Source organism: Ctenocephalides felis, unplaced genomic scaffold (assembly GCF_003426905.1).
Source record: "Ctenocephalides felis isolate EL2017-DRISC unplaced genomic scaffold, ASM342690v1 CF-g0.4_SCAFFOLD_01604, whole genome shotgun sequence".
Taxonomy (NCBI): Eukaryota; Metazoa; Arthropoda; class Insecta; order Siphonaptera; family Pulicidae; genus Ctenocephalides; species Ctenocephalides felis.
The window spans coordinates 45,107,017-45,132,103 of record NW_020537758.1 but is presented as its reverse complement, the minus strand read 5'-3'; the positions used below and the strand labels follow the sequence as shown (position 1 = coordinate 45,132,103).

At 29.4% G+C, this 25,087-nt stretch overlaps 1 protein-coding gene and 1 non-coding gene across 2 annotated transcripts in view; one reads left to right on the top strand and one right to left on the bottom strand.

Moving 5' to 3' along the window:
- Positions 1 to 25,087, bottom strand: part of LOC113372398 (RNA pseudouridylate synthase domain-containing protein 2-like) — a 550,691-nt gene that overhangs the window by 129,595 nt on the left and 396,009 nt on the right. The gene's annotated exons all lie outside the window — the stretch shown is intronic.
- Trnap-ugg lies at positions 3,745 to 3,816 on the top strand. Its single transcript has one exon. It is a non-coding gene; the product is annotated as a tRNA-Pro (tRNA).

The window sequence follows — 25,087 nt, the reverse complement described above, 5'->3', positions numbered from 1 at the left end:
AAAATCGGGTTCATAAACTGGTTCAAAAAATTGATATATTTCGATAAGAACTCATAAATCTAATATATTGACTTTTTATATAATTAACTCTATTATAACAGCTAGTTTATACATTAAATTGTACAAGTATGAATATAATTTATATTCTTCAATATATTAATTATATTTATTCTGGTATTATTTGTATTCATTAATACACTACAGGTGTTTTATTATGATAGAAAAGTACTCAAGATTTATTACAATTCTTCATAAGACTTAACCTATTAATATGATAGATAACTTTTACCTATCATACTATACTATATAATTGTATATCATAGATAGATTCTATTATCTATCATACCGTGTTATACCTATACCGTCATTAACTTGTTATATACCTACATACCTTTTACTTCTTATAAATACTACTGTCTAATTTATATATTCACCTACATTTTACTTACGCCCTAGTATTATCTCACCTATCTATTGTCTATACCGGGATTGAACCCGGGACTTCCGCGTGGCGGTCGCGCACCTTAGCCACTACCTATCGGGTACCCCCATTAATAATATAATATGGGACGCACTGTTGTTTCCGCGGGTCTTTTCTAATTAAATAGGTAATTAATACTAAGGTGGCGCGACGACACGCGAAAAAGACAGTTGATTGTAGCGTTACGGTGGCGTTGGGTTAACGTCGTCGCGTTCCACGCGGCGGGCCCGGGTTCGATTCTCGGTAGGGTTAATGTAGCGTGTAATGAAAATTATAGGTAATAGGAATATGTAGTATATAGGTTAGGTGTATTCGATATACAATGTAGGGATTCGAAAGCATATGATGGAATATATCGTATGGTATAGATGTAAGGCGTGTAGTATAGAATGCAATGTATAGCATACGTAAGGCTATAAAAATACACGAATAGGAACCTATGATGTAGGTGTTAGCGTATAAGAAATGCGAATGAACATAGATTTAATTTATAAATATTATTTTTTCTATAAGAATTTTATCTCGGTATTAAATATCTAAAATATCCAAAATATCCGTTAAGGCATCGATTACACCTTACTGCAAGCCTTTGCCGTTATCACTTCATGGAAATTAATTACTGCACTTTTTAAACCACTGTGTGCACTGTGTGACAATAGACATAGAACTATAAATTTTATAAAATGTTTGAGTAACTTGTGCGAGCTGATTTTCTTAAGATGTTTTTATTCTCGCAACTTACTGAATTCTAAAAATCTAAATTGAAAAATATAATATAAAAATGATTATACCGCTGTCAGGAAGGGATGGCAATTTATAAATAAACAGACTAATACATACAGAATTTGAATTTCTCTATAATCCGTAATATTGAGAAAGTTTGCATTAGACCTAAAAAGGGATGCTTATTTACCTAAGCTATGGAAATATATATGGAAAAATTATATGATTTGCACATGCATCTTGTGCTCACTTAAACTAAACAATGATCATAATATTTACGAATTTTTAAACAGTATTTACAAATAACTTTCAAATCACCTAAAGCAAGTGGGTTAAAGTCGTGTAATTTTTTAATTTGCCTCCCCCCTGTGGATTTAGAAATTGATTTTTCTTGTGGGGCGTGTGCCCCACGTTGGGAGATTACTAGTCTAGGAGTCCAATTTTTTCAATCTACTACCCAGGTTAATCAATAATTGAGTGATCATCAATTCCACAGCACCTCAATCAGCTTTTTAAAAGATCAAAGTTTCTATGAATATGCATACAATCTCAATTTGTAGCCGAAATTTAGACAATAAGTCTATTGAAATATCAGGGTAACTCTTTTGCTATAAATTGTCAACTAATTTACCAATAAATAAATGTCAATAAACAATGATTAAAAAATTACCAATAAATGTTGATTGTAAAAATTTACAAGCGATCGAACGGCTTATATTTTTGCCTTAGATGGCAAAAAATTCATCCAATTATTAAAATATTACATTTTTTTGCAGTTCTTATGCTTTTGTATTTATAGAATTGCTTTTTTCGCTACAATCATTTCCATTATATGAATGTCTTAATTATTTATTTTATTCGACTAACGCCCGCTATGGTCGAAACAAGTCCAACTTATATCCGAAAATCGGGCATCAGACACTTTTCGGTCTTAGAGTAACATATGTGAAATTTGAAATCACTACTGTATTGTAATTAATATTTTAGTTCAATTTACCTCATTTGTAACTAAATTAAAAACGACTTTGATAAAACCAGTGGTGTTGTGCTAATATTTTGTGTCGGAACGCTAAAATTTAAAATCTGGTTCATAAAGCGGTTTAAAACCCGGTTCTCATGTTTTTTCCGGTTCCGTTCGAAAAGGAAAGAAACAAAAATTATTACAAAACCCATTGTGTGCACATATATGTATCTTTATTACAATAGAACATTTAATAAAAATTTGTTGAATAATAGTTTATAAAATTTACTTATTAAATCATTTTCGATTGTATGTAGCAATTTTTTTATATTTATTCTTGCCGGAACGCGTTCCTTCCCAAAACTGATTTGCCGGAACGACGTTCCGGCGCGTTCCGGCTCGACAACACCACTGATTATAATTGGTATACATGATATTATTTTCAACGGTAGTAATGTAAAATTTTTGAGTTCAATCTTATTAGTGCGTCTAATTTTCTTTCGAATAACGTCGTCACCACGACCCTGGATTACTGCGTCTCACAGGGTTAGATTATTAAAGGCGCAGTCACCCCCGACAGTTCATGCACTTTGCAGACGTGAAATGATGTTTGGACGATTCATTATGTGTATTTAGCTAAGAATACGCAAGCAACACCTTATACACAGCAATTTGAGCATAGTTGAACAATATTTCACATTAAAGTGTTCCGAGTCGCATTGTGCATTCATCTATATGTATATTAGAATGAAAGTCTCGATGTAGCTGGATAGTTGAATCTGAAATAAAACTTAAAGCTATGCATTTGTAATATAACTTTATGTAACTGTGTATCATTCTGGTAATAAAAAGTTTATTGGGCGGAAAAGTGTTTGTTGTAATATGTTTCTGAAGTAAAAATTGAGACGAAAAACTATCTCTGATTTTATAATACTTTCACACTACTTTTCACATAATATTATTTTTTTAGGGAGCAGTTATAATAAGGGTCTATAGTAAGTATAATTAAATTAGTCATTTGAAATTCGATTGATTTCTCTATCGAATTGAAATTATTTCTAAAGCCAGAACACCAAAATAAATAATGTCAAAACTGCGCCAAGTATAAAAACAACATACTGAAACTACGTCATAAATAATCAAAAAAGTTTAACATCGATTAATCAAGAGTCATAGTGACCATTTCTCTGAAATCAGCGATTTGCAACTTATTTTTATAAAATCCTATTTAGTTTACTCATTGTCAGCTCACTGAATAAAACGATAAAGGCTTTTGTGAATTAGTTATTCAGAATTTTCAAACTTTGCACGACTGTTAAATAACAATAGTAGCACGTGCTATTTGTAATGTTAACTGATAACATAAGAAATATGGCAGATAAGAAATTCATTTGAATACTTGTACGACAATGCATACAGGTTTCATGAATGAACCAACGACAGGTTTTTCGATATAAATGTATAACATATGCATAGAAACGTGTAAAGACTTTCTATGTATGCGATAATGAAGAGAAAGCATTCTTAAGAATTCGTGTCGAAATGGATATCATTCATAAGAATTGCTAAATCTAACAGCGGCTCAATGGTCTAGGGGTATGATTCTCGCTTTGGGTGCGAGAGGTCCCGGGTTCAAATCCCGGTTGAGCCCAATTTTTTATACTTAATTTAGTGAATAAGCAGCCAAAATTTGTGAATTTGTAAATTCGTACTCTTATTATATTATATTACCCATAACAAGTATTTTAAATCTGAAATGAAGAAAACAAATGTATTGCAGTATATCTAATTAAAAAGATTTTTCACAAACAGAATTACAGGCTACCAAAATTTACGCGAAATGAATAGCAGGCTACAGACACGCCAGGCTACATTTATGCCAGGCTACATTTATGCCAGGCTACATTTATGCCAGGCTACATTTATGCCAGGCTACATTTATGCCAGGCTACATTTATGCCAGGCTACATTTATGCCAGACAACGGATGCGCCAGGCCACGTGTACGCCAAAATTCGGAAATGACAGGCTACGGGTAAACTAGGCAACAAGAATGCCAGGCTACGAGTTTGCCACTCTACGAATATGCCAGACTACGGATACGCCAGGCTACGGATGTGCCAGATTAAGAAAATAGGGTACCAAGATACTAAAAAGATACATTTCCAAAAAGTGTCATGCTATAAGAATACCATTATGTGAAGAATCAAAGCTACAAGAATGGAAGCCAAGCAAATCCACGCCAAGGAAAACGCTAAAGAAAAAAGAAATTGCCAGGCTATGAAGCTTCTTTGCCATGCAACTTTCAGGCCAATAATCTACCTGGAAAACCACAAAAATACGTAGCTATAGCGATGAAATGCTATTTCTTAGGTGAACCTTAGCTGCAAGGATGCAGACGATGAGAATAACAGGCTATGATTGATTATTCCAAACTTTGAGGATTCCAAGCTAGGACATGAAAACCGTGAGGGTAGAAGCTATAAAAATTACAACTTATATAGATTATAGATATATGAAGATTAAAGGATTATAGAGTAGGATATGATTATTGATATGGAGAAGCTAGAAAAGTGCTCCATATCAAGTTTACAATGTATTAATTAGGTCTTCTGAATAATCAAGATATCATGTTGCTAAGTAGCTATGGTACCAGACTGACACACTACGCATTGGGGCTATTATTTGATCATAATGGTATATTATTCTATATCAGCGATCAGGATTTTTTTTCAATCATTACTCTATAATATTATTAACTCAGTTGTTATTACCCCATGGCAAAGAGAGATTATTTCCATAGGGACAATTATGTAATAAAAACACGTACAGTAAATATTATTAAAAATATATACTCTTCATTCAAATAATTTCATTTTTACCCCATTTGGGTTAATTTACCCCGGTTCTCCGACCACTTCTCTATACATTAGATGGCATCCATACTGGCTCATCTGTAGCCTGTCATTCTCTTGGCCTACATTTTCGCAGATTTAAACATTGCGGAAGATCTTTATTCAACAATAGTTAAGTAAACTACATAATCATCCAATAATATACACCACCGCAAGACTAGAAAAAAATCATATTACTACTTCTATGAAACCTCCGACCAGGAAGCAATCTACTCCATTCATTCTACCCCCTTAAGTTATGTTTTCCCCTTTCATTTGTTTTACAATTATAACCTGCGAAAACCTAAATTACATCTTCGCCCCGAGATGAGCGTTCGTAGACTTGATCGCGCATTTCGCATTTCGCATTTCGCACGGCTTTTAATTAACACGTATGCTATTTGCATAATGGCATGTTTCTTCCGCAGCCAACGACTGAGGCGCTAATAGACGAACAAAGATGCTTTTGAGCGACGTCGCCATTGAAGCCAGATACTGGAGGCAGAGATGGCCAGGGTGAAATTTAGAGTTTTATTAATATTCTGTACTGAAGCATCGTTAATGCAAAATAATAATAACTAGTTGAGTGCATTGCATCGTACCTTAAGGCAAATTGCTGGAACTTCCCATACCGTAATTAAAAATATTTGTACGGAACCTAAAAAATTTTTTACAAAATGTGTACACATTATAAAACATCTGAAAATTCGATGTACATATGCCCATCAAACATTTTTGACCATCGAATGACATGTTTTTAACTAATTTTTATTGAGTGTCCATAACCGCTGGACCTGCCTTCCCAAAACTTTAGTCAGTTCTTCATCTTGTCGACACAAGTAATTTTTTTGAATTATTAAGTTCGGACGCTCCGTTCTCTTAAAAACTGAGTTACCGTTATGGCACTTTTTGCACCTTCGGAATCTTTCTTTTTTCATCTTCGGAACGGCTGCACCTACCTTTGCCATAAACTAATCAGCACGCCTCCTTATCAATACGAATCGAATGTTTTTTAAATTATGAAATAAAATTGTTTGATCGGTGTTCCCAAAATCGTCGACAAAAATTTGTATCCGCACACACACCTATATATACACACATATACATCAATAAAATCAATTTTTTCTAAGGTATGCCAAAATATTCAGAAATCTTTGAAACGTAACACTTTCATTCTCGATTTTTTGCGATTACTTACGGGAAGTTAATAAATATGCTAAAATAATAATTGTGTCTGTAAATGTCGAGGTAACTCATTGCTTATCCACATCTAGGCAGATTATTTCGAAATTCATTGCATAGGAATGAAAGAATTTTTAAGAAAATGAAAACTATCAGAAAAGAGCAATATTAGGTGAAAAAAGTATTAAATTTGATTGTTGTATTCGGATGATACTAAATCTCTGGCAATTCCGAAAAGTTTTGAGGCTGTAAGCTCAAAACATTCGACATGTTGTCGACGCTCCTTCTTTCGTATTCATTGTTATTCGCGTTAATAAGATGGCTTTGAGAGTTATACTGTTTTACTATAGTTCATTTGTTTAAATGCTATCTATTTTTTTTGTGAATAAATCATTCAATTAATTTTATCCAATGTACCTATTATGTTTGGAGTCCTTTCCTTGCTTCAGCATTCATATTCCGAGCAAACTGATCGTTCCAGACTTCAAATAACTCTCAACTGGGCTGCTAAACATATAAACCTCACTTTTTTAAATATACTCAATTTTCAAGTCATCGGAATAGCTATTGGATTATATACAGTAAACTATTCTATAAGAGTCTAAACAACGCCCATCCTCAACAACTTGTACGCGTGGAAGTTTAAGTATAGTAAAAGCTAATATTTTTTTAATTGTTTTTTTGTGAATCAGAACTTAATAGTCCTATAAGCTGTTGTGCTATTTTAACTTAATACTAGTCTGTCCGCCAGCAGGCAACCCGAACAGTTGTACCACCTCTGTAGGATATATTATTATTAAAATTTCTCTGTCAGGGCGAATATTTTTATTGGTGCAGTAATGCCAGGTGAGGGTCATTTTCATACTACTATCTATATTTCCAAGTGAAAATTGTTGTCACTACTGCTTGACAACAGGCTGTTCGAAGTGAAATCGAACCCGGGACCTCTGATTTAGGGCCATCTTTCTAGACGTTTACCTATGAGCGAATCGAAAAACTAATATGTGATTTTTTTAGTCTGCTATACTATGTGCTAGTATCGTTTACAATGAACTTTTAAAAATATATTGATATTGCAGTTCGATTTAAATAAAAATCGTATTCTTACTTTTAGTTACTATATCTTTATATAAACAAGGATATTTTTTGTCCTAAAAGAGGTTGACAACCTTCGCTTCGTTCGCCTGATATGTTTTGCGAATGTTATTTGAATTAGAAACGCGTTTCGACTCGGAAACGACAAAGGAAAACGTGATGAAAATACTCGATATATCATTAAGGCGCGATCTTAAATCTTCAGCACAATTCACATTACAAGAATGTTTTTGGATAAATGCAACAGTTCACTAAAAATTAAGAAGTCTTAAATTATTAATTTTATATGTGCTAAAATCATTCATATTATATTAAAAAAAATAAGATTAATAACTAAAATATACTGCTTAGGTATTCATATTGACACTCATACATAATATTTTTGTTTATTAATTTATTTTCACAAATATCAGTTTGTTTTATTATTATCATATGTTTCATAACTGTACGTTCATATATTCAAATGTATATATACTATCATTTGAAAAATAAGCTCATAATAATTTGGCAAGAAAGGTCAACAAAATCTGCATGAATAATGTTTTGGACTTTCTCACAGTAACAAGAAAAGATAAAGAATGATTACGATGAATTATGTGGTTGACTCTTCTTTTTTACATGAATATAGGTTTAGTAGGTACATAATTTATCATATATGATAAATTAAGAAAGATCTTATAAATGCACATGCCCTGGATGTGTTAAAAAAATTATAATAAATCTTGAGTTGTCTCAATCTTTACTTGCTATCATAGTTATTAATTTTTGAAAGTTTTTCTTGTATAATTTTTAATGAAGATAAATTCAAAATTTCTTAAATCCTTGTAAGATTCTAAAAAAATGTCACCAGAAAAAAAATATTGATTTTTAATATTTAGTTGAATAAAATTTGAAATCGCCTTTCTACATCGCTGCAATTGATTGATTCATACTCAGTACTGTCTGATTCTTTCTGAAAGACTCTATATTTATAATAATTTACAGATATTTATATATGTAAACTTTTATTGCCCCTACCCAAGGGGTTGGTTATAAAAGTAGCTGGTCAAATCTTGGGCAATGTCATATAACAAAAATACTTTATTCAGAGATATATATGATAATATACAAATTAAAGAATCAGTGTCAAATAATAATTTTTTTTTCTTAAATCTTTTGAAGTAAAACTTCTTTAGGCGCGATTAGGGTGTCCGTACAAATGCAACGTAAGTGCGTTACGGCAAGGTCGAATGCCAATGATTCGTCATTCGCTCTCGATACGTCTCATTTCTATACAGGTCGATTCTAATTGGTCGTCGTATTTGTGCGAGGCTTCTTTGTATGCGTGACTTTATAACGTGCGTACGTAACCGAAAGCATGAAGCATATTGTTCAATTTTCGGTGTCATTGTCATGTCATTACATTTTAAGTTAAATATTAGTACAAATCTTGAGTTAATAAAAAATGTCTAGATCGGAAGAATATTTTATCCTGTCCCGTCAATGTGTGCATCACAAGCGTTACCATATTACTGATGAACATTATTCATGTTACATGATGTATTTATTTTTAACTTAAATGCAATCTCGTAAAATAGCAAGAAAGTTTTACTTCAATTCAATTTTTTTAAAAAAGTCTTTATTTAATTATATACATGCCAGTATCCATTAAAGCCTAGAAACAAATATTAAATATAAATTACTTTAAATGGCGCCTCATCTATCCACTGCATACCTAGTCTAAATATACAATTAATCAGCAAGTAACAATAGCTATCTATAAATATCGCCGCTTATGTCTCTAATTAAATGGAGATAAGTCACGCAGAGTATTTGAACAGACGTAGACGTATCCAAGAATAAAATTTATATCGCATTAATTGTATAGTAAATGCCGACGAATGAGTGTCTATACTTGGAATAGCCGTAAACACGAACTGCACCTGTGCAAGGAACTTAATTGCACTCAGACACATTACTCCTGTTACGATGTCAGAAGTCAAACGGTTAGTACAGAGCTCCAACAATACGTGGATTGTGAGAGGAAACCGTCTGAGAAATTCGGTAAACTGTAGTTAGATTTTGGTATCAACACATATTGAACAAATGCCGCCAAGATTGAAGAAACTACATAAAATATAATGAAGATATGGTAATGAAGATAGTATATCTTCCATCACAGGTAGGTAGACTCAGACGGATTCTAAAGTATCAAAATTGGTGAAATCAATTTAGTATGAAAGTAGGTAGTTCAAATTCATATTTTTTTAAAATCGCAATGTCCTATTTTAAGTCTTCTAGTGAAGAAATATCCTCATTATCTATTTTTGTGTCTCTTGCTTTGTACTATAGTAAGGAGCTGCAAATATGATAAGAAACAGCAAAAATGGTAAGGAGCTGCAAATCTGATAAGAAACAGCAAAAATGGTCAGGAGCTGCAAAACTGGTAAGAAGCTGCAAAACTAGTAAGGAGCTGTAAAACTGAACGCAGTTCTTAGATTTTTGTTTGTACTTTATGAACAATTGATTTATTGTCGCATGCAGATAAATGACATAGATAAATGATAAAAAATTACGTATTTTAAGAAACAGCACCTTATGTTTTATTTAATAATGTGATAAAAAAAGAGTGCGCGTAAGGACCACACGCGATTGAAGTAAATCTCATTTGCTACTGTACAAAGTATCAATTTTAAGTTAAGTAAAAATAAATACATCATATAACAATTTTGAATAATGTATATTAGTAATATGGTAACACTCGTGATGCACATATTTATTAGTGTCAACCCTTATACATATTTATATAATGATAAATTATAAATTATATATTTATAATAGCATTAAAAATATGTACAATATTTAATAACAATAATGTAATCAAAGTCTTACTTCAAATATGACATGATCGGTTTGTCATTGTGATTAGCATTTAGAAATAAACCTTCAATAGAGAAATGAAGTAATTGCTGATTAATAACTTCTATAATATTCGTTCACACAGTGGATTATGTTAAACAACGCCTAAACAAATATTGTTTTCGAAACTTCACTCATCATGTAATAATTGTGTTTGAAGAACTTCATGCAATGAAAATTAACAGACATTCACTGACTGATGGTATTTTTTTTACTTTTTTGCTGGCGATATAATCTCAATCTTTGAACAGCTGTAATATCTGTCTTGCCTAAAAAATATTTTCCATTTTAATAACTTTAAAGATTTATAGAAACTACGAATAATATAGACATTATTTCGAATCAATAAACTTACGTTTATCATTTAACGTTTTATTATTTTCAAGGAACAGGGTAAAATATTCTTCTGATTCAGGCATTTTTTGTTAAATCAAGATTTGTACTACGATGTAACTTTAAATTTTGATAAAGTTGTTGATTAAGTATGTTTATTTATCTATGCCGATTTCCTTGTTGATATGGGTACGCATACAACGTTGACGCCAGTATGCATACAACGACAGATCTCTCAGATTCACATACGCGACGACTAATCACAATCGACCATCATATAAATGATATCATTGATAGCAAATGACGAATTATTGGCACTTAACTCTTATCTTATCTTATTTGCCGCAACGCACTTCCGTTGCATTTGTACGGATTTACACCCTAGCTGCGCCTAAAAAAGTTTTATTTCAATAAAAAAAATCTACACAAGTAGTCTCATGCTGTTGATAAATTTATGCACCTTGCTAAATAAATTCTGTGCTGATTTGTGATATCTAAGGTTTATTCAAAGCAAGTAGAAAAAGCAGAAACATTATAAATTAAGTACATTGACTCTCAGAATTACAATAATATACATCTGTATTCAAATCATTATATTCCATTCTTACAAGAACAGAATGAAGAGAATGAAAAAAAGTATCATTGAGCAAAAACACAATTTACGCCTCATTTCAGTATCATAAAGACTTTGGGGAATGATATTTACTTAGATTTCACAGTAATTAAACATGTTTCTTCTAGAGTCTTGAGGCAAATGGAAAAAATGTATTGTACTGATAGGTACTTTATATACACACATATATAAAATTATATATTCATTTTATAATGTGAGTATGAAATAATCATTTAGATGACTTTATGTCTCATGATACAGAATAATTTTGAATTAAGTGTCTATGAAGATGTCTATGAAGTGTCTGAAATTAAGTGTCTATGAAGAATTAAGTGTCTATGTGATTCATATGTTCTATTTTCATATTTTTTTATTTTGTCACTAAGATGAAATAAGAAAATATTTTACTAGATTTACACACGTAAGCCGCATGATCATTATATTATATAATGATTTATATAACAAAACCAAGGTTCGATTTTACATTGTTTACATCGAATATTATATTTCCTAATAGCATTAGCAGTAGTACATTTTTAGAATTATATTTCACAATATTATAAGTAGTATATTTTTGGGATGATTAAAAAATTAATTCAAGCCATAAAGCAATTAACTAAAAATATAAGCAAGTTGGTTCATTAAATTTTAATACAGAAATGATAAGAATCTAAGTTGCACCAAATTCTTTGAAGCTAGTTGGCAAAAAAGCTGGAAGTAATTTGGCTAATTAGTTATAATTTAATATAATTATTAATTTTAGCTGTCTATTTATTAATTTCATCTGCATTAAAACATTGAAATTAAAATTTTATTTCCCATGACATTTTATTATATTAGCAACAAATTTCAGTGCATATAAATTTCAATATTTTATATGAATTTTATTCCATCGTCAACATTGATTGATATTTATATTTTATATGCTTTTATTACCGATTGATCGTATATATGAAATTCTAAAAATAATATTAATTGGTGCCCATGACGATATAAAATGTTGCAATTAATTTTTACTGCGCAATTGTTATAATATTTCCTGTCGAGTATTAATTCATATTACAAATCGCATTTGGAATAAAATAAAACCTTTTGTTCTTTATTTTATAACTAAAGCAGTTTATTATTAATAGTTAATTGATTTTTGATGTACTGGTTAATTAGCGATTTTAGAATCATGTTTTTTAGTTGATTATCGTATTTAGTACCTCAGAATGAAGTTAAAAATCAATAATTATTAATTTATCTAATACAGGATTGAAGTAGAAATAAAAGACTCTTCAGAATGCCCTTCGACAATGCTAAAAAATATAATAATACATTAAATTTCATAACTAAGTCCATCTTCGCAAATAAACAATTCATGTTACATCCATAAAAGTTCTTTCAATAACATGACACGTAAGATATTAAATTATAAGACATCAACACGCAAATATCATTTATTTCATGTTCTGTATTAGCTATCGGACATATGGAATTTTCAAATATCCATAAACGAACATCATAAAACATTTGAGATACGAGTATTTGCAAACGTGATGTGCCATACCGTGATGTTAGTTTTGTTTTTCATCTTTTTTTTAACTATTAGTCTGTTTAGATAGTATTTTTCTATAAGATAAGTGCAGACAGTGAAGGGAGAGGAAAAGTAATGAGCCACAATATATGAAAGTTTAAAATAAATTTTTGTTTTATCTGTACAAGTAATCATTTAATTTCAAAATAAAAAGCATTCTACAAATATATTTTTTTTACTTTAGTTCAATTTTGATATTCAATGTTTTTATATAACCATATAGTTATTTTTCAATCAACATCTAAATACTTTTCGGAATAATTGAAATATAGAGGCCAATTCTCCGGTAAAACTCAAAACATAGCGTTGTTACGCTTTTTTCTTGGTACTAAAAACTGTAAACATGATCTAATTTACCGAGAATACGATTCTGATTTTGAAAACTGGAGGCTCAAGTAGTAAAGTATTACATTTTTATCACATTTTATAGCTATTAAATGTTGTACTTAAATCTTTGAAACAAAAACACAAAACTCAATTTGGATTTCTTTTAAATAATGTATTTTGCAAAATTATCAAAGTTTTCAATAATAAATTGCTATAAAGCTATCAAGAACTCACTTGGAAATATGTAAATATAATATAATTGGATCAGAGGACGTACAGGCTATTTGTCAAGATCTGTTATAGTATTATGCAAAATAAATACTAATATTTTTTGTTATTGAATTAAATACTATAAAACATTGGATCGTAATACAAATAATACAAATACGATACAAATAACAAATAATAAATACTATAAAACATCGGATCGTATTGTTTTTTTTAATTAACGTAAGCTAAGGGGTGTCCATTAATCACGTGAGGTTTTTATGGGGGGTGTGACTAAAAATCATGAAATATCACGTGGGGGAAGAAAGGGTATAGTAGGATATCACGTGTATTTATTTTTTACATATTTTTTTTTTTAAATCAAAAACTTTTTTTTTTAAATCCAAACATTTAAAACAAAATAAAAAAAAATCACTTTGATGTTACTTTGATCAATTTAAATTTGATGTTTGGTTTGGGAGGAAGGGGGTTGTTTTGAATATCACAACGTATCACTAGGGGGAAGGGGAGTGCAAAAATCTTTAAGAAATCGATCACGTGATTATGGACATACCCCCCCCCCTCCTAATATTCTCTCAATATAGAGTACATTGCAAAACAAAATCCTAAACTCGATGTCGAAAATAGTGTCAAATCCAAACATTTGTACCTTCATTTCGAGTGATATTTTCACCACTGTTCGTTCAGTTTACATTAGGATGCAAGTTTCTCATTACAGTATTGCAAACATCAGATTGTCCATTTACTTCTATATATACGTCGTTAGAGACATGGCATGAAGGTTTGTTATAACAACTAATTGCATTCCTTAAGCGATTCGTACAATATGTTTCTTTGACCCATGAAAAATAAAGATTCTGCAAAATAGGTCTTATATTCATATTCCGCGGTTTTGAAATGGATATTATATGAAATCGATTACGTGTGTCTTTTTGCAAAGAATAGTATTTACATGGGTGCTTACGTATGCGAGTATATATATATATATATATATATATATATATATATATATATACTAGATGACCCGACAGATGTTGTTTTTTAATATCCCATAATAAAATTTTTAACATCCTATTGGATGTCCTAACTTTGTGATTCATTTATGGTCTTAGCATAAGCAGAGTTTTTTATATTTAGAAAAAATAATTTATTATTTGCGGTAAAAGAACAATATCACACTTGTTTTTACCACACAACATAATTGCTTCAATAATTTAGTCTATAATAAAAATAATCTGTATGCAATTTTAAACTTATTGCGTTATTTATTAAACTGAATTATATAATTTCATCTGCCAAACATACATAATATACTGTATATTATATTATTCTAATTTCTGACACATCTCAGCTGCTTTTCGGCAATAATAATGTAGACATTACATTTTTCTTGTATATTATATTCTAATATTATCTAGGCTCATAACCTCATCTAAATTCAAATTTCAAGTAAATTGACATTTCTATAACAAATGATAAGTGGTTTTTCTATATAAAAAATATATCAAATCATAGTACTAATTTTGAAAGTTATTAGGTAGTAGACCTAGTTTAAAAAATATTTAAATAATAAATTTCGCAATTCAGTAAGTAATTAAATGTGTGAACAGATTAGTTAAAAAGGCAAAAAGAAAGTTTACAGGATGAGGAATTCTGTAATGTTGGGACATGTTTTATCTGATTAGATTAACTAAGTACTAATACTAGATATTATTAATTATAGACCAACTCGTTATCATAATATCCAATTAAATAATCATATTTTTACGGTAAAAAGTAAGTCAGATTCTGGACAAATTCTAAACTGTATATATATATATATATATATATATATATATATATACGTATATATATATATGGCTCTGGCTATGTGTTTATGTATCCATGTATCATTGTCACCGTCCCTATTGCTCTAGAAAGGTCCTTGCTCCTAGTATTTCACGATTTCCATAGAAAAATTGTATTCCCCGAGTACAAATGTTATAAACGAATCGATCTCAAAAAAATATTCGCACTAATAAAAATATGCCATGACGTTTAACATGTCATTCATCTTCACGAGACCATAACTAAATGCGAAGGAATGGACGAAATCATGATACTCAATCTTTTTCTGCATTAGTAACATTATCACAATTAAAACTAAAGAATTTGAATAAATATATATATATATATATATATATTTATCGAAATGACTTTCTTAATTTTTAATATAAGACCTGGTTAAATGCTACATTTGGATTATGGTTCTATTTGAACCAGATACTTAGAATCTATGAAAGGTCAATAAAAAACTTTCCAGAAACATACCAGATATGGTGCTGGAGAAGATATGGAAAAAATTATGTAAACCAAAAAGTAATAGATGAAATGATGTTTACCGGAATAATAACAAAACCTAGATCAGACTCGTATTGTAATAATATAGAAAATTCAGATAATTGGAAACTTTCGGACAAAAAACGAAATTATAGAGGCAAATTTTTGATAAGTAAATATTGAACTGTATACAAAGATAAAAAATATGTAAATACACTAAAAGTCCTTCAGCCCGGCACCCAACAGTCCGGAATGCTCGATAGACCGTAATTATTCAAAAATATTCGTTTTTTTTTCAAAAATATGTCCTTTTAGCAAATAAAAACGCTCGAGGGCTATTAAAACGTTTTCGGCGTGGTTCGAAGTCATTCGGAAGGACTCGCTATTGCTCGGTAATCATTATGTAAATTTCGTCTTATTTAGGTTCATGAACAAAGTACGTTCTACGAAATACGTAGCCCTTACGTTCATGAACCAAGTACGTTCTACGAAATACGTAGCCCCTATGTTCTACGAAGGATTACACCGCTTTTCAAGCCGGATCAAAGGACCTCTACTGTAATAATAGGTTCTCTCAAACCCCGAATTTAAATTCGATTAGGTAGGTACTATAAGTTTTAAAACTATAAAATATTTAGATCATGTTACTGAAAATTGGGCAATAATTTTTTGATTAAACAAAAATAATTTAAAATATTTGGAAAAGGTAAGAATAGGTTTAATATGAGTTAGTAGAAAATTGGCCAATAATTAGAAATACTTCTAGATTAATAATTGGCCATTACTAATTATTTATATTATCCCTGACTATTTGGGAAACTTTTTAGGTTTACAAATCCAGTCGCAATATGTTCGAGTGCGTATTATGTTATATCCCGACTCACAAAATACAAAATGCTATATTTCACACATCGTATTATATTAAGCAGTATGTATAATGGTTTGCTGTGCCAAAACGTGTGAAATTTGACAGGTCATTTGACGGTTTACGAGCGTTGATAAATCGCTATATTGTGATATATATATATATATATATATATATATATATATATATATATATTTCTGCACATCTGTAATATTATTATATGGAGCGTAACATCAAGCAAAAATCATTATGCATCCATAGTGTAATATACAACTTAATTTCCCATAAGATTTAGTTCGTATCCAAACTGCTCATCACAGGCATAAAATTAACATAGTTATGATTCCAAAATCCAAAGAAATCCAAAAAATCAATATTGATCTAACTTTATAATTTAACAAAAATATATATAAAAAAATTAACATTTTTCCAATTGTAATCGATGCAAAGTGCATCACTCAATAGCACTAGCTAATCAAATATATAACAGATATAATAAATATTTAAAAAAAATACTTGAATTCATATTATCATATATTCATATTATTATTTATTATTAATTATTAAATATATAGTATCTAAGCTACTCTTTTACAAATTGCAAAACTTTTGTGGTCAGAATAATTAACAACTTGATTTCCCATGCCAATCAATTTGCATCGAAGCCGATATTCAAAGGAATAAAATTAACATAGTTATCACTAAATTAATTTAACTTACAGACTGAAACATAATATGTATCAAACTTTATATTGCCTATAGTGTTAATTACTTTTTTCATGTGATATTCACAGTAAAATGATTGTCTATTTTCTGTTTTATTACTTTATGAACAAACATTGTAATTTGATATACTATTGTATGTATAATATATTGAACACATTTATTGAACTAAACAAAATTTCGGGGTTCTCAAAAAATATTTTTATACATGTTTTTTATCATCTCTTACAATAAATCTTAAAACAAAATTAAGCAATTAATAAAATTGGAAACGTCTAACAAAGCTAAATTTAATTATATTTATTATAATAATAAATTTAATATTTCAATCAATTTTATCCCGTTTATCGAATGGCACTAGAAAAACATATTTATTGAAAAGCGAAACACAACTACATTTTTCTAATTCGATTGTAATATATATAGTTTTAATAGACATTATTAATAACTGCAATTCATTGTAATATTTTTTCTCGATAATATAATTATATTTATCTCTATTTTATTAATAAAATATAAGTGCCTATTACTAATATAAGTTACTATTGTTTTATTGATCGTAAGTCATCCCACGAGTGAAGAAAAGTTAAATTATGTATTATCATTATAAGTAAAATTCATTTAATATGAAACTTGCACAAATTAGAAAAAAAATGATATGATGTATAACTTAACATTAAAAAGTAGCCGAGGAGAGTTATAAACAAACCAAACTGATACGACAAAAGTGTTTCCAAGAAAAAAATTTAATGCTGTTATTAAGGGTTTTACTATTACTGAGCAACATTTCGATACAAATTTCGTCAATTTCAATGAATTTTTTATCAACATTAATATATTGAATCTATCTCAATATCTGGAGAAATCGACACATGTCAAAAAATAATCAAAAGGTACAGTAACAAAGCATAAATAATTTATTTTCTCTATTAACAAAACTTCTTCGAAGAGCTGTCAACAAATCACAAAGTTTCCTAAAGATTTCACACTATCCTCAATATATATCAGGGATGATATTTTTTTATTCCCGAAATAAAAGTGCGCAGTATAAAAATCTATAAATGTGTTTCGACCAGTGGTGGCCTTATTAAAAATTTACGAAATTCTGTGCGGACAGCGGTTACCACTAAATTATTTTAACGACTTAGGGGGGTCGCACGTCACTGCGATATTTTAGGATCATTAAAATGTAATGACAGCCACATGTTGCCAGATGGGGTTTTGTAAAATATTATATTTAAATATTCATTGACGTAATGATTTTATCTTTTTTATAGCTAATAACATTGTTTTATAAATTTGCTAAAATACTTGCTGATATAAAGTAAGTCCTATCCTTAGAAACATCAAACCGTTAATTGCTAAATTCATACAAAATTTGATTAATTTTTTAATTTTCCGAAAAGCTTTTAACACAATCAGTTTGTATCCAATACTGCAATAACACAAATATTGCATTACATTATAATTTGTATAATTATTATATGTAAGTATTATTACGTGCATTACATATAGGTAAAAATTTCATGTTTGATTTTAATGAAGTCATTACCAATTGATGATTAAATCACCAAAATATAGTTTACTGCACAAATTTACACACAAGTTTACTGAAAAATTGCTCAAGTTTGTTATACGGTTTCCCCAAAAAATTATTATTATTATTTTTAAATTACAATATTTATTACAACTGCTAAATAATATAACATCTAGTAACATTAATGAACAATAACATAAAATAGATATAAATAAAATAGAGTACAAAATAAAGGATAGTATTATCATTAAAATGATATAACAAATTAATGAAGTATTAAAAGTAATAATAATAGTAATAATAATAATAATAATAGTTTTTATAATAAAGCTAAATTAAATCAAAATAGATAAAAATTATTTACAATAACAAACTTTACAATAATTATTGTAATAATTGCCAGTTTTAATTGTAAAAACAATCAAATTTTTCTCGGCGTTTCATTTGATTCCGGTACATTAACTTTACGACTAACCCAAAAGTGTGCCTCAAACCAGGTTTGAGAAAAATTAGCCGTACTGGTAAAATACGGCTACACAAGGCAAAATCTTTCAAATTAATGTTATATCAATATTAATGTCCAGGCAATATTATGTGTAACTATTTTAACTACAAATTAAAACTAGATAGTTAAAGATATCATCAAGGAGCAAAGGACATCAAGGAGCATAAGCTTCTATAAGAAAAGAGGAAAAAAACTTATCCACTTATGTTGAACATGAATAAGCAAATGCCGAATAGAAGATTAAAGAAAAGTTAGCCATTTGATTTAACAAAATAACAAGCAAAAGAAGATTTCTAACTGAAAAAAATCATCTTAACGTTAGATACTACAATCGGAAAATCTTATAGAAGGATTTGAAAGATTATAATAAATCTGTATGCAGAAATAAATACACACATGCACACACATAAACAAACATATACATATTAATACATTGTGTGGATACATCAATGTTAAACTCAAAATACATACATACCTTTAAGCAATTATACATACTTGAATATACATTCATACATACTTCTAATGTGCCCAATTTGTTTAAGTTTGGAAAGCAAATACATACATGCATATACACACATAAACAAACTTATACTATTTTTCGTCCACGTTATCGGGCGCACGAACCGATTTGAATGGTTCGAAAAACATTCGATTCCTATTGATAGGGAGATGTGCTGATCAGTTTTTGGCAAAAGTTTGAAGGTACGAAGCAAATAGTGCAGAAAATAGAAATAGAGTTTTTGAAGGAACGGAGCATCCGATTTGAATGGTTTAAATAACATTCAATTCGTAATGAAGGGGAGAAGTGTTGATTAGTTTTTGGCAAAGGCAGCTCCAGCCGTTTCGGAGATACGAGGATTCAAAAAACGTTCTGCTTGTGTTGACAAAACGCTTATTTTTGGGAAAAGTAAAAAGGAAAGGAAAAGGAAGGATTTTTTTTTCAAATTTTTTGTTTTTATTTCCAAATTTTTTTTTCAATATCGAATATAATTCGGATATTTTAAATTATATTTCGTCACGGGAAGTTCCAGTAATTTACCTCAATGCATGATGCCATACACCACTAGTTTAATATATTTAAGTTTTTATTAAAAACCCCTTGTTACTACTTATCTCTGTTACAATAAGCTCCCAGCGTCCCTATATAGTTATTACTGTGCTCTATATTTTATACTAATTACTTACTAATCCAATCATTTGTGTCAATATTGCCAATTTTTGCATCCATAGTTCTACAGTTCACAGCCATCATAATTTCCGTAGATTTACCTTATCCATGCTTCTGATCGATGCTGATCAATGCCAAATCGCGATTGCAATAAAATATTTCTGGAGGGCAAACGTCATTGCCGGTGTATTATTCTCGATTTAATGACTCATTCGTTGATAGAGCGCAGATCCGCAGCAATTCGTTCTATACGGCTATTACTCGAAACGATATGTCTATAAATGTAATTTCGTAAATCGAAAGAAGATTTTATAGCCGGTTGAAAAGTGTAGTGATCAGAAAATATATCGTAATATAGTTAAGTGCGTGTCAAATTTGTGAGAAGAGAATTCCGGGGCGCGACTTCAAGCGCGAACTTTATATAAACAGACGGATTGGTTTTAATAAAAGCTTTTGTTTGATAAAAACTCGTCTTTTCTTTAATTTTTGTTTTTTATATTTTCATCTTCTCGTATAGTAAGTTATAGTAACGCTCCGAAAATTGAAAATAAAAATTTTGGCATATATTCACGTTTCAGAGGTTTCTAAACATTTTGGCATACCTCAGAAAAAATGTATATCTGTGTGCGTGTTTTGTGTGTCCGCAATTATTCGTCAACGTTTTCGAGCGCACGGATCACCCGATTTGAATGGTTCAAAAAACATTCGATTTCTATTGATTGGGTGCTGATTAGTTTTTCAGTACGATTTGAATTACAATTCATAATGATCGGGAGAAGTGGTGATTAGTTTTTTGCAAAGGAAGGTCCAGCTTCGAAGATACATGATTCAATAAACTTTCTGCTTTTAAATAATAACTTTTAAAAAATATATATATATATTTTTTTTTAATTACATTTTTTTGTATATAGAAAATAATTCACATTTTAATTCTAATTCTGACTAAAGATCTAAAGCTCGCTTATATACTTTAAATAAATAATTTGAGCTTTGTAATTCAATTTATATAATTCTTATAAATATTAGACAATGTTACTGTATTTATAATAATCTACTTGAAAACATTTAATATGCCTCGAAGATTTTGTCACGGTACAGGAAGTTCTAGCAATTTGCCTTAAGGCACGATGCCATCACTAGTATATTTTATATTTGTTCACATATAAAAATAATGAAGATTTTTGGGCATATTCGCTTACCAAACTTAACCTAGATTGGGCACTTTAGAAGTATGTATGAATGTGTATTGAAGTATGTATGTATAATTGCTTAGACGTATGTATGTTTTTTGAGTTTATCTTTGATGTATTCAAAGAACGTATGTATATGTATTTAGGTATATATAAATGTGTATATTTGTATGTATGTATTTGCTTTCCAAACTTAACCTAAATTGGACATTTTAGAAATATGTATGAATATGTATTTAAGTATGTATAATTGCTTAAACGTATATGTGTATTTCGAGCTTAACATTGATGTATTCAAAGAACTTATGAATATATATTTAAGTATATATAATCTCCCTATGAATAGGAATTGAATGTTTTTTGAACCATCCAAATCAGTTCGTGCGCCCGATAACGTGGACAAAAAATTGTATCCACACACATACACACACATTATCTATCTAAGGCAGACATTATCTATCTAATTCAAAAACCTTCAAAACGTAAGGATATGCAAAAAATTTCAATTTTGATTTTTGGACGATTACAAGAACTTACCCTCCGGAAAATAAATATTAATAAGTTCTGCATAATATACAGAACTGTGCAGGCCCGTCATTTTTTATATAAAACTTAAAATTGTATTTTAATAAAATTTTGGTTTGCGTTATTACTATTGACTAATTTTAATTTAAAAATATATTATCAATATATTAAATTTATCAATCTTTGAAAAAAGCTATTATGTATCTATAAATTCAGCAGACTTATATGTATTCAAGTATCATATATAAGTAAGTTGTGGCATCCGAAAAAAATGGAAAATTTGCATAAAATATACAATTTAAGCTAATCCAAAGTATTTTACAATTTAATACGTTGCCTAATCCAAACATAATGCTCTTCGCATCCCCAATATCCCCGAAAGCTGTAATTATATGAAAATAATCGTACTTCAGGAGCACCTTGAGCCTCGTTTCAATTTTTCAAGACTTTGATTGACGCGCCCTCATTATTTTCGTGTAATTTGATACTGAATATAATACTTACTTAAGTATGAATGAAAAAAGCCCTCAAATCTTTAATGCTGACCAGTGAATAGTCTCTAAAAATACATTTAATGGTTGGAAATCACATATCAAATTTCACGTGTCGAATTCGTGATTCATTTAAAAATATATAGGTATTATTAAAAAAATAATCATCGATAAATAAATAAATAAATATATATATATATGCATATATATTTATATATATCATACTATAGTCTTATCCATTCAAAAACATATCCTGTTCACTTTTTTAAATACTTCTTGCGAATTCTCTTACTTTGAGATTGGATTAGACTAGGTGAATATAAGATGTAGTTAATTTGTTTAGCAGAAAACGTATAAAAACAAATATGGTTACAGAGTAGCGAGAATCTTTAAGAATAATTAAATTAGAAAAGATTGAATTTACTACTCAATGTATTTTTACTATGAATTGCAAGTTAATGAAATTGACGTATGGAGCTTTAAAGTGTTGAAGGTACAAAAGGTGTATGATTAAGTCGTATGAGTAAAAACCCATATAAAGACAATAAATTTATTTTTATGTCATGCCGCACATCAGTCTCAAACATGGTTTTTATGATGCCTTCATTTCAAGACTACATTCTGTCTTAGTAGGACAACAGCTGGTTTTAAGCTTATTCAAATAAAGTAAATCATAAAAAAAATGATATTCAACTCTTAAAGTCATTTGAAGTAATTGTATGAAAGCTTGCTTTATCTGCATATTTGAAATTCAAACGTGATCGATGCACTAAGTCAATAAAAATTAATTTCCAAAAATATACTTCATTATATTATAAATTTCGAAATAAAAAATTAATTGATCCAAGAACTAGATATTTTAATTATTGAGATGATCTGGCAGTCTTTATGGTTCCTTATCCAGATGCTTCAGAGATAAAGTTGAAGAAGTTTACAAAATTCAGATTAAAAAGAAAATTAAATTCGGAATTTCAGAGAAAAAAGTGTATTAAATGGCTAATATGCATTAATTGATTTAATAACTATTTGATTTAATGATGGTCTGGCAGCTTTTATAGTTCTTCATCCAGATGTTTTAGAGACAAAGTAGAAGTCTAAAAAAATCGGATTGAAAAAAAAGTTAAATTTGGAATTTCTGAGAAAAAAGTGTATAACGTGGCTGAGGAAAAAGTGTAGATCAAGGTTATATACAATGCATATAATCGTTCTAAAAAATGTACCCATAAAATTTATATTTTAACGTAGCAATTAGGTTTTAACATTGGATCTGTTTGACCTCTGACTAACGACTGTTACCTCGCCAATGGGGTAAAAAGAGACAGGTAACAAATTCTTGAAAAATAGTGAAGAAAATTTCTATAATTAGGAATTAACTGGGAATTTTACTGAATATATTTCGATAGTTATTTGTTTGAATCGTATTATGTGTTGTAATGTCTTTAGACAGATAATTGCCCAAGTTTTATATTTAAAAAATTTCATTAAACTTATACAATTTGGACACAAATCAAGGGATTATTATTTTTTACTTATATCACACGTTTGATCGCATATAAAGGCTGTATATTATCAAGAATATGAACTTTTCAACTTTTCAAACGGCAATATCTCAGAAACGGTGATTCTAACAAAAAATTAATAATAACAATTTAATACAAAATTTTGTAACTGTCTAACATATTTGTTTTATATTGTTGCTTATGCTTTCGGTGGAAACTGGTAAAAACTAGAATTTTGTACCTTTGACTTTGAATAAAAAAAATCGCAAATCTCGGATCGATAGGGACTTCAGACATTTTATTTGTAATGTCCTATTTAACATCTGTACCAATTTTCAGCTATATGCGAAATATTCCTTACTGGAATCTTAATTTGATTGGGGTATTAAAGTCAAATTGGACGTTTGTGCCCTGCCCTACCATATCTAATTTTCTTTAAATATTTGTATGAATTTAGTATTCTGAATATTACAAAATATATGTACAAGCAGTCAAAATTAAAAATATATTATTCATATAATCATTCAAGATTTAAATGCATATTTATATTGACTAAAACAAAAATCCTATTTAATTCTCGCGAAGGGCTCGCCTGTAGGTAAGCGGTTATAAGCGACGGGACTTGTTTCAGAGGTCCCGCGTTCGATACCCACTTCGAGCAGCCTGTTGTCAGGCAGCATTGACAACGATTTTCACTTTGAAATATAGATAGCAATATGTTTGCTATCCTTGCCCGGTTTTGCTGCACCATTAAAAATACTCGCCCTCTTACAGAAATTGTGATGATAATATATCATACAGAGATGTGACAACTGATTGCGTTGCCAAAAATCAGCTTATAGGACTATTAGTTTCTGATTGCTGTTCAAAAATAACAAAAAAAAAAAATAAATAAAAATCTTGCGAAAGCTCTTGATAGAGAAGTTGCCCTAATAAAACAAAGCCCTTGATA